Source organism: Phocoena sinus, chromosome 20 (assembly GCF_008692025.1).
Source record: "Phocoena sinus isolate mPhoSin1 chromosome 20, mPhoSin1.pri, whole genome shotgun sequence".
Lineage (NCBI taxonomy): Eukaryota > Metazoa > Chordata > Mammalia > Artiodactyla > Phocoenidae > Phocoena > Phocoena sinus.
This window is the reverse complement of record NC_045782.1, coordinates 18,086,544-18,103,044: the sequence shown is the minus strand read 5'-3', so window position 1 is coordinate 18,103,044 and position 16,501 is coordinate 18,086,544. Positions and strand designations below refer to the sequence as shown.

At 43.3% G+C, this 16,501-nt stretch overlaps 1 protein-coding gene across 2 annotated transcripts in view; it reads left to right on the top strand.

Annotated features, from left to right (window-relative positions):
* Positions 1-16,501, top strand: part of MYO1D (myosin ID) — a 355,118-nt gene that overhangs the window by 282,943 nt on the left and 55,674 nt on the right. The gene's annotated exons all lie outside the window — the stretch shown is intronic.

The following is a 16,501-nucleotide window of genomic DNA, read 5'->3' as shown; positions in this document are numbered from 1 at the left end:
GAGAGGCGGTAATAAATCAAAGCTGGTGTTTATCACATTGAGAAGATGTGAATATTAACTCCCGGAAGCACATTCCTTAGCCCCTGGCCTCTACCATCATATCACGTAGTCCAGGTGGGTGGTTTAGATATCCTGAACAGTGTGTGAGGCGCTTTTGACATGTGTTACAGAATTTTATTTAGGGTTTTATACTGTTCAGAAAACTTTTTCACCTTTGTTGCATAAAAGATTAGACAGTTACAGTCGTCCCCAGGAACCCTTGGCAGGTGACTCTAAAAGCAGATTCCTGGGGACTTCCCTGGTGGCGCAGTGGTTAAGAATCCACCTGCCAACGCAAAGGACACGGGTTGCAGCCCTGGTCCGGGAAGATCCCACATGCTGCGGAGCAACAAAGCCCATGCGCCACAACTACTGAGCCTTTGCTCTAGAGCCCACGAGCCACAACTACTGAGCCCGTGCGCCACAACCGCTGAAGCCCGTATGCCTAGAGCCCATGGTCCGCAACAAGAGAAGCCACAGCAATGAGAAGCCTGTGCACTGCAACGAAGAGGAGCCCCCGCTCGCTGCAACTAGAGAAAGCCCGCGCGCAGCAACGAAGACCCAACTCAGCCAAAAATAAATATATTTTAAAAAATAATTTAAAAAAGTAAAAGCAGATTCCTGGGGACTTCCCTGGTGGTACAGTGGTAAAGAATCCACCTTCCAGTCCTCAGGGGACACGGACTAGATCCCTGGCTGGGGAACTAAGATCCCACATGCCACATGGCAACTAAGCCTGCACACCATAACTATCGATCTCGCCAGCCTCAACAAGAGAGCCCATGTGCTGCAAACTACAGAGCCCACGCACAGACAGAGCAGACCGTGCACCGTAACAAAAAGATCCCACATGCCTCAACAAAGATCCTGTGTGCCGCCACTAAGACCCATCGCAGCCAAAATAGATAAATAAATAAAAATAAGGAAAATAAATAAATATTTTTAAAATAAGTAAGTAAATAAATTGCAGGTTCCTGAATGTGCTGTCCTTTGTAGCTTCCATCCTGGATAGAGGAGTAAGAAGGTCAGGAGACCCAGGTTCCTTTAAATATAAAACCTTATGGTTTTAAAAAAAAAAACCTTATGGTTTAAAAACTTGCCATCAGTTATAGTGCTTGGAACCTAAAATAGCAAATAGGGCAGAGTAGCACGCTTGCCAGTTCTACAGTGTTCTTCGTCTTGCACATTTGGGAAAATAGATTTTTTTGGACATGCTTCCTCTTCCTTCTGCCTGACTCTCCCCTGATCTACCTAGCAATGAGTTAAACTTATTGCAGTTTTGTTCTCGGATTGTATTAGCAGATTCCCTTTAGTCGTAAAAAGGAGTCAGATATAAGGCTTTTTGTGGCTTTTAGGTTCCTGTCTGCCTTGTTTCTGCACCTCTGCTGTTGTCAGATCTCTCAGACGAGGGCACTGATTGACCACAAACCAAAACAAAAAGATGCTCCCTTGCTGGTAAGCATCATTGGAACCTAGCTTTTAAGAAGTCCTGTTTCTTTCCGGTGCTGTGGGTATGCTGAACCCGGGACTGATGGCTGCTAGAGGTAGTTGAGCAGATAACCATCTTGGGAATTCTGGAGTCCATGTGATGAACTTATTCCTCACCCCTCAATCTAGCTTTCATTTCTCTGAAGAGCAGTCACCTAGACACACTCCAAAGAAAGGAACAGGAATCCTTACCAGATAATGGATGGAAAACGATATTAGGAGAAGCCCGCCCCAGACAGAATGGTGAGTGAAGGCCAGGGCATACGATGGAAAGAGGGGACCTGCAGAGCAGACAGAGAACTCAGTGCATCTAATCTAATAGGACCGAAGTAAGAAGATCGATATCTTGGGCTTCCCTGGTGGTGCAGTGGTTGAGAGTCCGCCTGCCGATGCAGGGAACACGGGTTCGTGTCCCAGTCCGGGAAGATCCCACATGCCGCGAAGCGGCTGGGCCCGTGAGCCATGGCCGCTGAGCCTGCGCATCCGGAGCCTGTGCTCCGCAACGGGAGAGGCCACAACAGTGAGAGACCCACGTACCGCAAAAAAAAGATCGATATCCTTAAGTCACCCCAAAAATCCCTTTCCCAGTTGTATGTTATCACACCACATGTATATTTGATGTTGTTTAACCAAACAAAATTGATTGTAAACGTAAAACTTATAATAAAACCTCACTTGTTTCTATTTTACTCATTCAAAATTTTCATCAGTAAGGAAAAGGATGCAAAAGAAATCAGACGTAAGACTTTGTAGCTTGAGGCTCCTGCCTAACGATTTTTTAATGGATTGGGCTGTACACACAAGGTCAGTCAAAGGTGGCAGGGGTGGAACTGCAGGAGGTATGAAGGACTTTGGGCCTGGACCAAAAGGAACCTCAGATTTAGAAACTTGTTAATTATTTCAGTTTTGCTATAGATTATTATCATCATGCTTAGTATTATGTGAAACAGTCTATAAAGTCTGGATTTTTTTTCATCAGAATGAATGCTTTAGGTTTGATTTCTATATATCAGTTTTTCATTGCTTTGATTAATGAAAATAGTAGTAGTAACTACTTCTTAAGGTCCTATTATTATATCCATTTATTTACATTTATTTATTTTTGTGTATGGTATTAGGAGGTGTTCTAATTTCATTCTTTCACATGTAGCTGTCCAGTTTTTCCAGCACCACTTATTGAACAGGCTGTCTTTTCTCTATTGTATATTCTTGCCTCCTTTATCAAAGATAAGGTGACCATATGTGTGTGGGTTTATCTCAGGGCTTTCTATCATGTTCCCCTGATGTATATTTCTGTTTTTGTGCCAGTACCATACTGTCTTGATTACTGTAGCTTTGTAATATAGTCTGAAGTCAGGGAGCCTGATTTCCTCCAGCTCCGTTTTTCTTTCTCAAGTCTGCTTTGGCTATTCGGGGTCTTTTGTGTTTCCATACAAACTGTGAAATTTTTTGTTCTAGCCCTGTGAAAAATGCCATTGGTAGTTTGATAGGGATTGCATTGACTCTGTAGATTGCTTTGGGTGGTATAGTCATTTTCACAATGTTGATTCTTCCAATCCAAGAACATGGTATATCTCTCCATTTGTCTGTATCATCTTTAATTTCTTTCATCAGTGTCTTATAGTTTTCTGCATACAGGTCTTTTGTCTCCTTAGGTAGGTTTATTCCTAGGTATTTGATTCTTTTTGTTGCAGTGGTAAATGAGCATGTTTCCTTAATTTCTCTTTCAGATTTTTCATCATTAGTGTATAGGAATGCAAGAGATTTCTGTGAGAATTTTATCTTGTATGCATCACCCTGAGTAGTCTTTGCCAACTGCTGATACAATTGTTTCCTTTGTTTCCTGTAAACATCTTTTTTGGGAGTTCTTAGTTGGCACTGAGATTGTACCTATAACTGTGTACATATGTGAATTCTCTTCACTTATACCAGGTGGTGAAAGACAATGGAAAATTGTCTGTAACACGCTGAGAGGAAAGTATTGTCAACCTATAATTCTTTACCCAGCAAAGTATTAATCAGGTGCGAAATTAAAAAACCAAAACAAACGAACAAGGGGAAAAACATGGTCAGAGAAGCAGAGGCTTTTCACACACCCTTTCATAGGAAATTTTCCGAGGATATATTCCCACAAACTAAGGTAATAAAACCAGAACGAGGAAGACGTGAGGACCAAGATGTAGCAGATCCAAATCAGGAAGGAAACAAAGCCTGAGCGGCAGCTGTGGTTTAAACTTGGCAGAGCCATCCGTCCAGATCAGAGCGAGCAGATAGAGGGCATCAGTGAATGGTCCCTGGGGAAAGGGGCACTCATGGGTTTCTATTTTATCCTTAAAAAGCTAGACCATGATGACAAAAAGCAATTGTAAATTCCAAGGGGGAAAAAAACATTCAAGACAGAATATATTTTGGGACATTACTGAAGTAGTGAATAATAATTACATGGTTGCAGTAATAAAACACTGCTTGATTTCCAACTTTTGGAATTAATCTTAGCCAAAGCAGTTGCTAAGCATGGAAGCCTTTGAAATGTTACAGAACACTGAGTTGATAATAATCAATATTTTTTTAATGCCTTCTATGTTCCAGGCACTGTTCTAGATGAGGGGATACAGTGAACAAAAGAGCTCTTAATGCTCACATTCTAGAAGCCGCGGGGTGGGGGTGGGGCGGTAAACAATAAACACATACAAATAAGTAAGAGAGTGTCTCGAGTAGCATGAAGATAAACAGGATAACATGAGAGCACATAGCTAGGGGTAAGAGGTTGCTTTTGCTCACACAGACCTTTCAGAAGGAGTGATGCTCCGACTAGGATTCCAAAGATGAGGAAAAGGAGAAGATCCGGGGTGTGACCAGACTGAAGAGCAAAGGCCTTAAAACAAGAATGAACTTGTGATGGTCAAAAGATAAGGGGAGGGAGATGCAAGAGGGAGATATGGGGATATACGTAGATGTATAGCTGATTCACTTTGTTATACAGCAGAAACTAACACACCATTGTAAAGCAATTATACTCCAATAAAGATGTTAAAAAAAAAAGATAAGGGCCAGTTTAGCTGGAGCAGAGCAAATGAGGGGGAGAGTGTAAGAGTGTGGGTGTTAGAGAAAGCCCAGACAAGATCATTGAAGGTTTTATGGGCAATAGTGAGGGGGTTGCAATAAGAGACCACTTTTTAACAAGAGGAGTGATGTGATGCGATCTGATTATATTTCAGAAAAATCACGCTGGCTGTTATGTAGAGGACAGATTATAGCGAGATAAGAGGTGCTGGTCCTGGAGAGAGACGGTGATGACTTGCACTAGTGTTTTAGCAGTGGGGACGGTGAGAATATATTTTGGAGACAGCAATGACAGGACTTATGTGAGGTGAAAGGGAAGGAGAGGGTTCATTTCTGGCTGGAGCACCTGGTAGTTGGAGTAGCATTGACTGAGAGTGGGATATTTGGGGTAGGAGCACCTTTTGGAGGTAAAATCAAGAGTCCATTGTTGGAGATGTTAACAAAGGAAATATTCTCAACCTCGAGGAGGTGCAAGTATTTGGGAGGGAAGCAGAAGTGCTAAAAGGATAGAGATGCCAGGATCCTCACCTTATACAGTGAGCAGTAAAAATATGGTTTCTTATTGATGGAACAAAGCAAAGGATACCTATATTGTTTCATGTAATAAAGAGAGTCCAAAGTGATACAACCATATTGATTAAGTTACAGATGAGGGGGGCAAGAGGAGGCTATTAGTGATACAAATGCAGATGTGTTATAAAAAGAAGTCAATGGATAACATCTAAAATTGGTAAATTAAGAAAGAACTCTATGAGCAGATTATTAAGTGATTGGAGCAAACCATCAAAAGAACTAAAAACAAAAGCAATTTAAAAAAACAAGCATGAAAGAAGGGAACAGTGGGTCAAGGGACTGTTGCTTTTTTTTTTTTTTTTTTCAGTCCTCTGTGTGGGTTATTTCGTTAAAGAATGAAAGGGTAATGTTTTTAATGGCCTCAACAAAGTCAGATTTTCTGCATATGGCGTGGAAGTCCTTTTTGGTTTCCCAAAATTAATTCAACAGTGGGGAAGGAGGGGGGTATTAAAAGTCTTATTTCTCCAAAATAATACCAAGAATCTTCCACTTAAAAACATGCTGGAAGGTGGGTGTGCTACCAGGTGTCAAAAGAAAAGGTTAGTCGTCTGTTCCTTTCTTGACCTGTAGGTGTTTCAACAATTCTAATTTAATTTAATTCTAATTTAAATCATGTTCCGTGTCCTCTACCACCTTCTAGAGAACCATCCAAGCCCCCACCAGAATTTACGGTTTTTCTGGGCTGTTTGGCCAACTTAATGGAATGGAGAGTCCCAGGAAAGGAAGAAAGGCTGGAGACAGAAGGCAGTACAAAGGAGCAGAGTGGCAGCCACAGAAACAGACACTTAAAAAATGACTGTGGGGACTTCCCTGGTGGTCCAGTGGTTAAGACTGCGTGCTTCCAGTGCAGGGGGCGTGGGTTCGATCCCTGGTCAGGGAACTAAGATCCCGCATGCCGTGCTGCACGGCAAAAAAAAAAAAGTGACCACGGAGGGGAGGGCCACGCAGGGGGTTGCAATACATTGCTTAGCTGGAGATCTGTGGTCAGTTCCTTGGCCACGTATCTATCAACAAAAGTGTCTTTACCCACCCGCCTGCCTCCTCTCTCCCATCCCTCCAGCCCAGCAAGCTGAGGACAGACACACTTGCCACTGACTCACCTGCTCTAGCATAAATGGGGAAGAGACCCTTTTAAGACCTCTTCTGAGTGATGTTCTGAGTTACTCTCAGGAGAAATTCTCTTCTGTGTGCTTCTGTTTGCTTTTCTCTCCACCCTCTTAGCCTGTTTGTTACTGTGAATCCTGCTTCTCCTTTTGCCCCACATTCTCCCTCCCAGACCCCTTCCTCCCTGGAACCACCCTTTCCGTAGCCTGGGCTCAGCTACTTTCCCTCACCTCCTCCCCCGCAACAGACATGCGCACTGGGTGGCTGACATCCATGGAAGATTGGTTACAGCATCGATGGACGCCCTTAGGATGTGCGTGTTTTAGGAAGAGGAATGTTGTGTTAAAATTCCATCCAGGTTCCATCCCTCACTCCTTAATATTCAACTTAATGCCTGAGACCCCAAAGCGTGGCATTATAATATCCATCTGTGCACAGAGTAATCCCATCAAACTCGAATTTCACCCAGTCTTGTGGATTTTCTGGAACTTTACAACAGAAGCTTTGAAAGCATGAGCAATGTCAGCAGAGCCTTAAACAGCGTGATAACCTTAGCTCACTGTGGATGTGCGCTGGTAGGAAGAAACTCTCTCATTCCCATCTTACAACCAAGAAAGTTTGACTAAACATCAGGACAGGTTTTTGACTGTCAGAGACTGATGAAATGATGGGAACTGCAGCTATAACTGCTTTCCATCCTTAGTGAAACCTGAAAATAGAAGTCATATTATATTGTTGCCCGGGAGCAGATCAGGTAACTTCTGAGGTCCCTCTGCTTCTCGGTTCTGCTCGTCTTTCACTGGCAATTCGTGGAGTATCGTGAGACTGTAGGGCTGGGACGAGCTTAAAGATTCCAGCCAGTTCCAGGCAATGGTCAGACTCCAACAGAACTCATCCCTGACTGCTTACTAATTGCTCTGTTCGTAAGGACCTCCAGACAAATCGATTCCACAGCTCCTTTGGTGATATATTTAATGATCTTAAATATCCCACTCAGGAAATTTGGTCCTCTTCCTAAACCGAAATTTCCTATGCTTTGGTTGCTTCTCGTTCTCAGGGACTGTAGGAACAGCTGTCACCATCTAGTGACTCACCTCACGATACCTTCATATACTCATCTGACCTTTTATCTCCTTCATTCGTGGGTCTTATTCTCCGGCTCTTTAATATATTCAAATTATTTGTGCTCAAGATCAACAGCAGTTGGAAAGCAGTCATAGTGGGGTGACTACTGAGTTGTGTCTACTTCCTCACTCTATAAAGTTACTGGAAATTCAATTTAGCACGATATACCAATCATTGACCAATCATTGCTCATCACTCCCAGATGCATGCTCTGAGAGACAGGAAATTCACGCTACTGGGCGTGTACGCCATTGCTCACCCAGAGGGAGGTGGCATTTCTCAGTCTCAGTCTGAGAAACTTCCTTTCGCTTCCATTAGGTGCTCCCCATTATAAGAGACGGGTTAGATTGGGAGGGGCCCCGCACAGGAATGTCACAGGTATCTTGGCTATAGCAGATGCCAACACAGAGTCTGTGTGCAAGCCTGAGAGCGCATTACAGTCCAAGAGGCCTTGAGTGCCCTTGGGCCCGAGACAGCTCAGAACCCTCCAGAGATGAGTCACCCTTCGCAGGTTCGGCATTTTGGCCTAGAGCGACACCATCCCCAGTGAACAGTGGAAGTGAAATATGCCTCTTACTGTCTCCACCGCTGAGAAAACGAATTGCTCATATTAGTTTTCTATGATACCAGGACAGTCAGTGGCTCGGGAATAAAACGCTGTAGTCATGAACATTTATTGACAGCACAGGCCTCAAGGTATTTATTGAAAAGCTATCAGATTCTCTAGTCATGGAATTGATTTATTATCAATGAACATTTACTGAGCGCTTGTGACACAGGAAACACCCTTCTGTACATCGTGGGTAGCCACACGCATCCTTCAGTCCCCGACCCCCTAGCCTTGACAGCCAACATGAACCCAGACGAGCGCTGGTACCCCAGTGAAGTCTGTGTTAAAGGTGCATGAAAGCATAGAGGCCGGAGCCCCTAACTCTGCCTGGGAGAGTACAAGGTGCTGTTCTTCCAGCTGGTCTGGAAGCACTTGTCCAGCAGAGAGGCAGGGAAGGGCTGAGGTAGGGCACCGGAAAGGCAGGTACCTCGCAGGGGCTGATCTGGGTGGGACAGATTGACAGGCACCTTCTATGTGAAATGACCGTAGGTCCTCGCTTGCCAGGGACAGTCGTGGTTTATGGCTATTGCCCCAACATAATAATTAATAGAGCTGCCTCTTTTAACTCTGAAGAGTGTCCCAGACAGATGATCAGTTACACGGCCACCTGACGTATACACTGTGCAGGTGGGCTTAGTAGGTTTTGTGAAGCAGTGAACTAATCAGATTTGTGTTCTGGAAAGATAGCTCCAGCAGCTATGAGGAGGACAATTTGTAGAGGGAGGAGCCTAGAAGCAGAGAGAGAGAGAGAAGTAGAATTAGATACCACTTGCCTTGAAAACTAACTCTGTCCTAACCATATTCCAAACACAAGCTTGCCTAAGTGTTGGTTATAAGAACATCTCTGTCTCCAGTTATAATTTCTTGAACAGCCTCAAAGCTGCATAGATGTTCTGCATGTGTCTTGGTCTTTTAAATTCTTGGTAATTTTCAGAAATTATATTAGCAATATATCTACCAACCTGCCTTTTTTTTTTTTTTTTTTTTTTTTTTAACAATATCACAGAGACGAAGATTCTGAGAAATTCTTGGGGGGGAAACATCTCCAGACTTCCTTGGAGAAAAGGTCTCTGCAAGGTAGAGGAGCTCTGATTTGCGCAAGTTTGTGTTAAAAGGTCACATGCTCTTTTGATAGGAAGCTGCTCCTGGCATTTATTGTGACATTCCTTTGAATGGCTTTCCCAGTCTTACAAACAGGTTTTACCAAGCCACCCACACTTCTCAGGTGTTTTCTCTGAGACAGATGACTCGGGCTGAGGTGTCAGAGCCATGGAACTGAGTTAATTGGACCTGGAGACTAACCAGGAACAGTGGCCTCATTAGCACCCCTGAACTAACCCAGCACAGCCTCATTGCACAAGGCACTTCCGGTAAATGCACCTTGTAGGTGGATGTCTGTGATCACCCACATCTGGGGCATGTATGCTTCCTTCCTATGGGGCTGCTTGGACAGGCTGACTAAGCATGGTGACAGCATGAGACCCCGCAGTGGCCAAGTCATCTGGAAGGGCCTGGAGCCCAACTTACCAGCATGTTCATGCTTGAGAAGCAGCGTGACGTGGCCGAAAGAGCACAGGCTTTGGACTGAGACCGGCCCGCGTTTCAGTGCATCTCTGGACGAGACACCTTGGGTGTTTTCTTAAACCTCTGGGTACCTTATAATTCATCATCCATGAGTGAGGATAACACTGCCTGCTTTGCATGTTGGTGGAATGGGGTTAGTCTAGCCAAACGACGAGCACAGCTGTGGCACATAGTAGGTGCTCAGTTGATGGTGGCTGAGTTTATTCCCCTCATGTCATCATGATTACTACGGAATCGGTTCTGTCCCGATACAGCCATTCGTCCAACAAATACTCTTTGAGCACATACTACTCGCTGAGCAGCGTCCTCTGCACCAGGGCTGTAGCCATGAACAAAATAAACAAGGCTTCTGTCCTTAGGACGCTTAGACAGACACCCTAATTCGCCTCGTCTTCCTTCGTTCACTTTTTTTTTTTCAGTTGTTTTTAACATGTTTTATTGTATGTAATTTTTCAACGTTCTTTTTTGCGTATTCTTTTCCATTCTGGTTTATCACAGGATATTGAATATAGTTCCCTGTGCTCTACAGGAGGACCTTGTTGTCTGTCCTCTTCATTCACTTCTTAATTGATCAGCTTCTGCCCCCACTGCCACTTGTTACCCTTTGCCAGTGTCCCCTCACCCTCAGCCAGAAACTCCTGTCTCCTCAATACTTTTACCCCATTAACAGCCCCGAAAGGCCAGCATCTGCACCTCTTCCTCACCTGCAGGCACACCCACTTCCCTTCACGGGTGGTCCCAGACTTACAACTGTTTGACTTAGAACGTTTTGACTGTATGATGGTGTGAAAGTGATAACCATTCAGTAGAAACTGCACTTCACGTTTTGAATTGTGACCTTTTCCCAGGCTAGTGATGTGCATCCCTGACTCTTCGTGATGCTGGGCAGCCACGCCATCACGAGGGTGAGCCACCGACACAGGCATGACCACTCTGTACCCAGAGGACCATTCTGTCGTTCACTTTCAGTACGGTATTCGACCAGTCACATGAGATATCCAATGCAACAGACATTGTGTTCGATGATTTTGCCCAATTGTAGGCTAATGTAAGTGTTCTGAGCATGTTGAAGGTGGGCTAGGTTCAGCCGTGATGTCAGTAGGTCAGGCGTATTAATTGCATTTTTAGCTTATGATATTTTCAGATTACAATGGGTTTATCGGGATGTAACCCCATCGTAAATTGAGAAAGATCTATACTTCCTCAGGCAAGCGGCCCACACTACCTACCTTGGAGATGTCTCAGGTGCCAGACCTTCTGCTGGAAACTGACCCCCCTTCATCTTTCAGGTTTCAGCTTAGATGACCCCATCCCCAGACAAAGTTAAGTCCTCGTGTTCGTGTCATCTAGTAACACCCTATTTTTCCCTCATAACACCACAGTTATCATTAATTTGTGTGCATGTGTTAATTTAGCATCTATCACTTTCAGGAAGTTGTGAGGAGTTCCACAAGGGGAGGTCTGTGCCTGAGGACCAGTCTAGATGCTCAGAAACTATGTATTGAATGAATATTGATTTAGGAAGCCACAGATGGATTTCTCATCGCTGAAGGTGTTTGATCGTAATGAGAAACTTTGAAGCAGGTGTGTGGAATTGACCTTCAGTGCTGGACTCCTTGTTCAGACGCCACTGGTGGTAATACAGTCCCTCCTTGAGAGTGTTTAGTGGTGACCACGCTGTAGGTCAGTTTGGTCCCGAATAGATGTGTCCTCAACCACCAAACCATTGCTGGCCAAATGAAGAGCGGCTGCTCTGAGGGACAGAGGCAGCAGAGCAGGTGACTGAGAGCTAAGGGTTGAATGCTTCCGGAATCTGAGCAGCTGCTCCCTGGTCAGGGTTCCAGGGTCCACTGGGGGTGAGGTTGAACAGGGACAGAGGTGGGAGCTGCATTGTGAAAGTGGGTGCTGCCAGGATGCCTTCTGCTGCTACAGAGAAGAATCTTCTCTTTAAGGGACAGGTTTATTAGCACATGACAGTGTTTCCTAGATGATGACATTATTTTTAGTTCTACACATTATGCAACAGAGAGCACTGTCATCAAAGGTGATGGACTGTTTGTATGATTCTGAGGCTAGGGGGTATGTTTTCTCTAGAAGGATCACATATTCCCTTTGTAACAGTGACAACAAAATGCAGATGGGCCTTGTTGGGATTCCCTTCTGTACCCTCCCCCTTAAATGTCACATGGCCTTGAGCCTCGGATGACTCCTTAGAATGAAGTGGAACTACATGCAAGGGCCTCTGTGCCCCTTTATTTGTTTTCTCCGCGCTCACCATTACCTTCCTTTCATTTTCTAGTTATCCGTCCTCTTAGTCTGTCTCCCCCGTTAAACTGTAAGCTCCCTAAGAACAGGGGATGTGTCGTGTGTATATCCGAGTCATCCACTGCCCCAGCACAGGAAGCGCTAAATAAACATCAAAGGAGGGAAGGAAAGAGTCAGGTAGGCTCTGGTCAGAGGAGTTCACCCTGGGTTGTACACTGCACCGAAACCCTGACTGTAGAGCCACTTAGCAATCATTGCCAAGTATAGGGTGTCGGCTTAGAAAGGAAAGGGACCTAACACGCTGACTGAGATTTTCCTAAGTGACTTTGAAGGAAGCTGATGTCGGATCCAGATTTGTGTGAATAATTAGAAACTTCAGAGCGAGCATAAGAAAAATCTGCCTGCTAAATGACAGCCCTCTTCTCAGCCCATTTTGACCCAGTCTGGAAGGGAAAGAAATGCAGAGGTGCGAGGTTCCGCTCCTTTTGTGCCTGGGCTCCGCTCCCAGCCTCCCACGGCAGCCAGGACCCCACGCGGTTGCTGGAAGCCGGTGTGGTTACAGGGGAAAGTGCTTCTACAGACAATCTGCTAACTGACTTCCAGGTTCTGACAGATACAGTTAAACAAAGCAGATTATTCCCACGTAGCCCTTTTAGCCCAGCAAGAAAGGTAGTAAACCAAAATAACATCATACCAAAAAAGGTTTAAAAAACCAAATACATTAAATCAAATACTTAGTAGCTCATCTTACACCGAGACACAGCAGTTTAAGGCAGGATTGACTGTCGTGCGTGCAGTGGAGGGAGGTGGCGGGGGACAGAGAACTGCATGATTTACTGGGTCCTCATGGGTGAAGCAGCCCTTCACTCTCCTGATTCTTGCTCAGTTTGGAATTGTTCCCACTGGTACCCAAATGCGTGGGCTAAGTACATACTTCTGAGCCTTAGATTAACCTCATCCCCCAGTAATCACTATGTATTTAGAAATACCTATGTTAGCAAAGAAGATTCACCCAAAAAAAGATACCAAAAAAGATAGAAAAAATGATACACATTTGAATACATATCAACTTCATTAATAATCAAAGGTATGTTAGCAAAACAATAAGATACTACTTTTCCCTTCAAGTCAGTGTAGTTTATTTTAATGATAACGTTCTACATTAGTGAGAATGCAGTAAGATTCTGCATTGGTTTATTGCTAGTGAGAGAGGTAATTGATACAGGTCTGGAAAACCATTTGCAAGCATGAATCAAAAGACCTGAAAACCTTCCTGCCCTTAAAAGGAATGAAAGGAAATATAATAGAATTTAATATTTAATGTAATAGTATTTATTTCAAGGATTACATTGTACATTTAGAGTCAGAGGAAAAAATAACATTACTAATTTTGTAATGTTCATATTCTTTGTCCTAACAATCACCTTTCAAGATATATGTCCTCAGAAGGTAATTAGAAATGTGGACAAAAATCTATATGTAAAGATGCATGTAGCAGTTATCTATAAATAGTGAAAACTGTACACAACTGAAACATTGAAAGAATATCTGAACAAATACTTGTATAGCCATATGATGAAATTTTTTACAGCCACTAAAACTTACCCTTACAAACTTTTTGATGTCAAAAGAGAGTGCTTATGATATAATAAGTTTTTAAAGTACAAAATACTATATCCAAATTGCAATCACAACTTTGAAAAGAATATAGACATAAAAAGGAGTAGAAGAAAATATACCAAAATGGTTAATGCTAGGTGCTTTTGTTCTTACTTCTTACAACGTTTCTGTGCTTTCTAGCTTTATCTCAATGACAATCAAGGGAAAATTGTAAGAAAAAATCATTTTTATGGCAAAATTTAATGACTAGAAGGGTATGTTAAATATCAGTGTTACTATGTAAATATGTCAAAATATTAACCAAGGTTCTCTCCCGAGGATGGTGAGATAGTATTATGGGTAAAATTTTGTTTCTCCTCCTTTATACTTTCCTCCATTTTCCAAATTTTCTACAGTGAACATGTATGAATTTTAGAATTAGATAAAAAGAAAAAAGTTGGAAAAAGTGAAAGCAAAAAAAGTGCAGAACGTATAATAGGACTGAGTTAATGACAGTAATAAATGTTGTTAGTTTGCTTGTAAAAATCTTCAAAAACATAGCTTTCTCTGAATGATTCACCAACTAATCTTGAGAGTCAGAATTTTAACTTTCGGTGTGAAAGTTTTGTATCATGGATCATTTATTTTAGTTGTCTCTGGGTATTAAAATTTCTTTTTAATTCAAACCCTCCGTAATATACATATTTTTCTCGCAGCAAGTTTCTGAGACCACTACTCATCTGGGTTGGCTTTGTCTCAGCAGTCCTTATAAACTAGACGCTGTATCTCTGGTGACCTACCATGGCCATATAAATCAGTTACCATACTTATGCATAAGGAGGGATTAGGTTTTTCCCAAAATAGTTTAATATTTTAACAACAGGCATATTCAGTTTGCCACAAACACTGTTTTGCAGTCGAATGAGGTTTACTGTAGGATAGCTACCCTGTTATTACATGCACAGCACTGATAAACACAGAAGGTGAAGCTGAAAGGTCAAGAAATACTTCATTTAAAGTTCTGTGGCTGGGAATGGACATAGTTTATTTACATTGCAAGAAATTGATGATAGGTGATCAATAAAAGAGAAAGATATTTAAGAGAGTAGAAGGAGTATTAGGGATGGAAATAATAAAACATGATTAAAAGGTAATGGTCATAAAGCATATGAGAAAAATAAACTTAACTTCAAACAATTAAGATCCCTATTGCATGTGGATTACAAGTATGTAGGGGTTTTTTTAAGACTTTTGTAATGCAACCTTTCTTTAAGGAACTTCCACAACAGGCAAAGGGCAGGAAATTCAAGATCACATTCAGTAATTTAAAAGCCCCTGAAGGACAATTTGGTTCATAATCAAAAGAAGATTCATAGCTGAGTAGCCTTGGGCCACTAAACCTCGCTTTATTTCCTATAAAAAGGGGATAATATCTGGCCAGCTGAGGATCAGATTAAAGTGTGTGTGTGTGTGTGTGTGTGTGTGTGTGTGCGTGTGCGTGCGCGTGTGAAAGCACACACATGAGCACACATTCTGGGGTACTTGATAAGCACATGAAGATAATAACAAAAATAGTTAACACTCATCTTGTCCTTATTCCAAGCTAGGCTCTATTCAAAGCACTGTACGTGCACTGACACACATAAACGTCACAACTTGAGAAGGGTGCTATTATGATCCTCATTTTATAGCTGAAGAAACTGAGGCACAGAGACATTCAGGAACTTGCTCGAGAGCACAGCTAATTAGTAATAGACAAGCACCCAGGCATCCTGTACTCTAGATGCTGCTTCCTCTCCAATGTAAAGCACCCGTATTATTCAAAGCGGAAGGAGTGAAATATTTAGAAACGGAAGCACACTTTAAAACAGAAAATGAGGGCTTCCCTGGTGGCGCAGTGGTTGAGAGTCTGCCTGCCGATGCAGGGGACACGGGTTCGTGTCCCGGTCTGGGAAGATCCCATATGCCGCGGAGTGGCTGGGCCCGTGAGCCATGGCCGCTGAGCCTGTGCGTCTGGAGCCTGTGCTCCTCAACGGGAGAGGCCACAGCAGTGAGAGGCCCGCGTACCGCAAAAAAAAAAAAAAAAAAAAAACAGAAAATGAGAGGGGCAGAAGAGACCTTGGAAATAACCTCTGTTTCCTCTCATCTCCCTGGGGATGCATTCTATAGCCAAACCAGTGAGAATTGTGGAGGGAGCCTTTTTCTCATGAAAAAGATGTTTCCTGGGCTTTCTTACTGTCAGCAGTTGTGTCCTCTGACAGCGAGCCTTGGAAGGAGAACGGTTTGTCTGCCGTTTCAAACCACAGGTGCGACCACGTGTTACTTATTTTCCGTTTATCCTGCAGTGAAAAGGCACTAATATAATGTGCTTCCCTAAAGTGTGAACCAAACACTTTTACTCAAACTTCAAAGAACACTCTTCACTTCCAAAAGCAAAGTCTTTTTCCCTCGTTGCTCCGTCCTAAATTAACCGTTAACCATCCGGTGCCCGACATTGTTTTCTGGTCCGGTCGTGCTCAGAAATAAGTTGTTTCTGTTGGGCCTCGGTGCTCAAGTGTTGGAACTTACTCTTTGGAGATCAGGGCTCTGCCTCTGAGAATGTGTCTTTTCACTGTCCAACTGCTGCCCATACAGATAAACTGTCATAAACTAGCCCAGAGATCAGCGAACTGTGGCCCACGGGCCACATGTGGCCCGCCACCAAGGTGGTTTTGCATTTTTAAATGGTTAGCAGAAAAAATCAAAAGAAGGATAATGTTTCGTGACACCTGAAAATTACATAAAATTCAAATCCATTGTCCACGAGTAAAACCGTCTGGGAACACATCGGGCCCGTCCATTTACGTCTACACAGCAGCCAGGCTGAGTGGTTGCAGGACAGATTGTATGGCCTGCAGAGCTGAAATATTCACTCTCTGGCCCTTTAGAGAGAAACTTTGCCGACCCCTAACTAATAACGCAGCATCTCGGGCCCCATCCAGTCTGGCCACTTTTACAAAAATAGGCTAAGCCTCCCGAGTTGAAAGGCTCACATTATTTCGCTGAGTAATA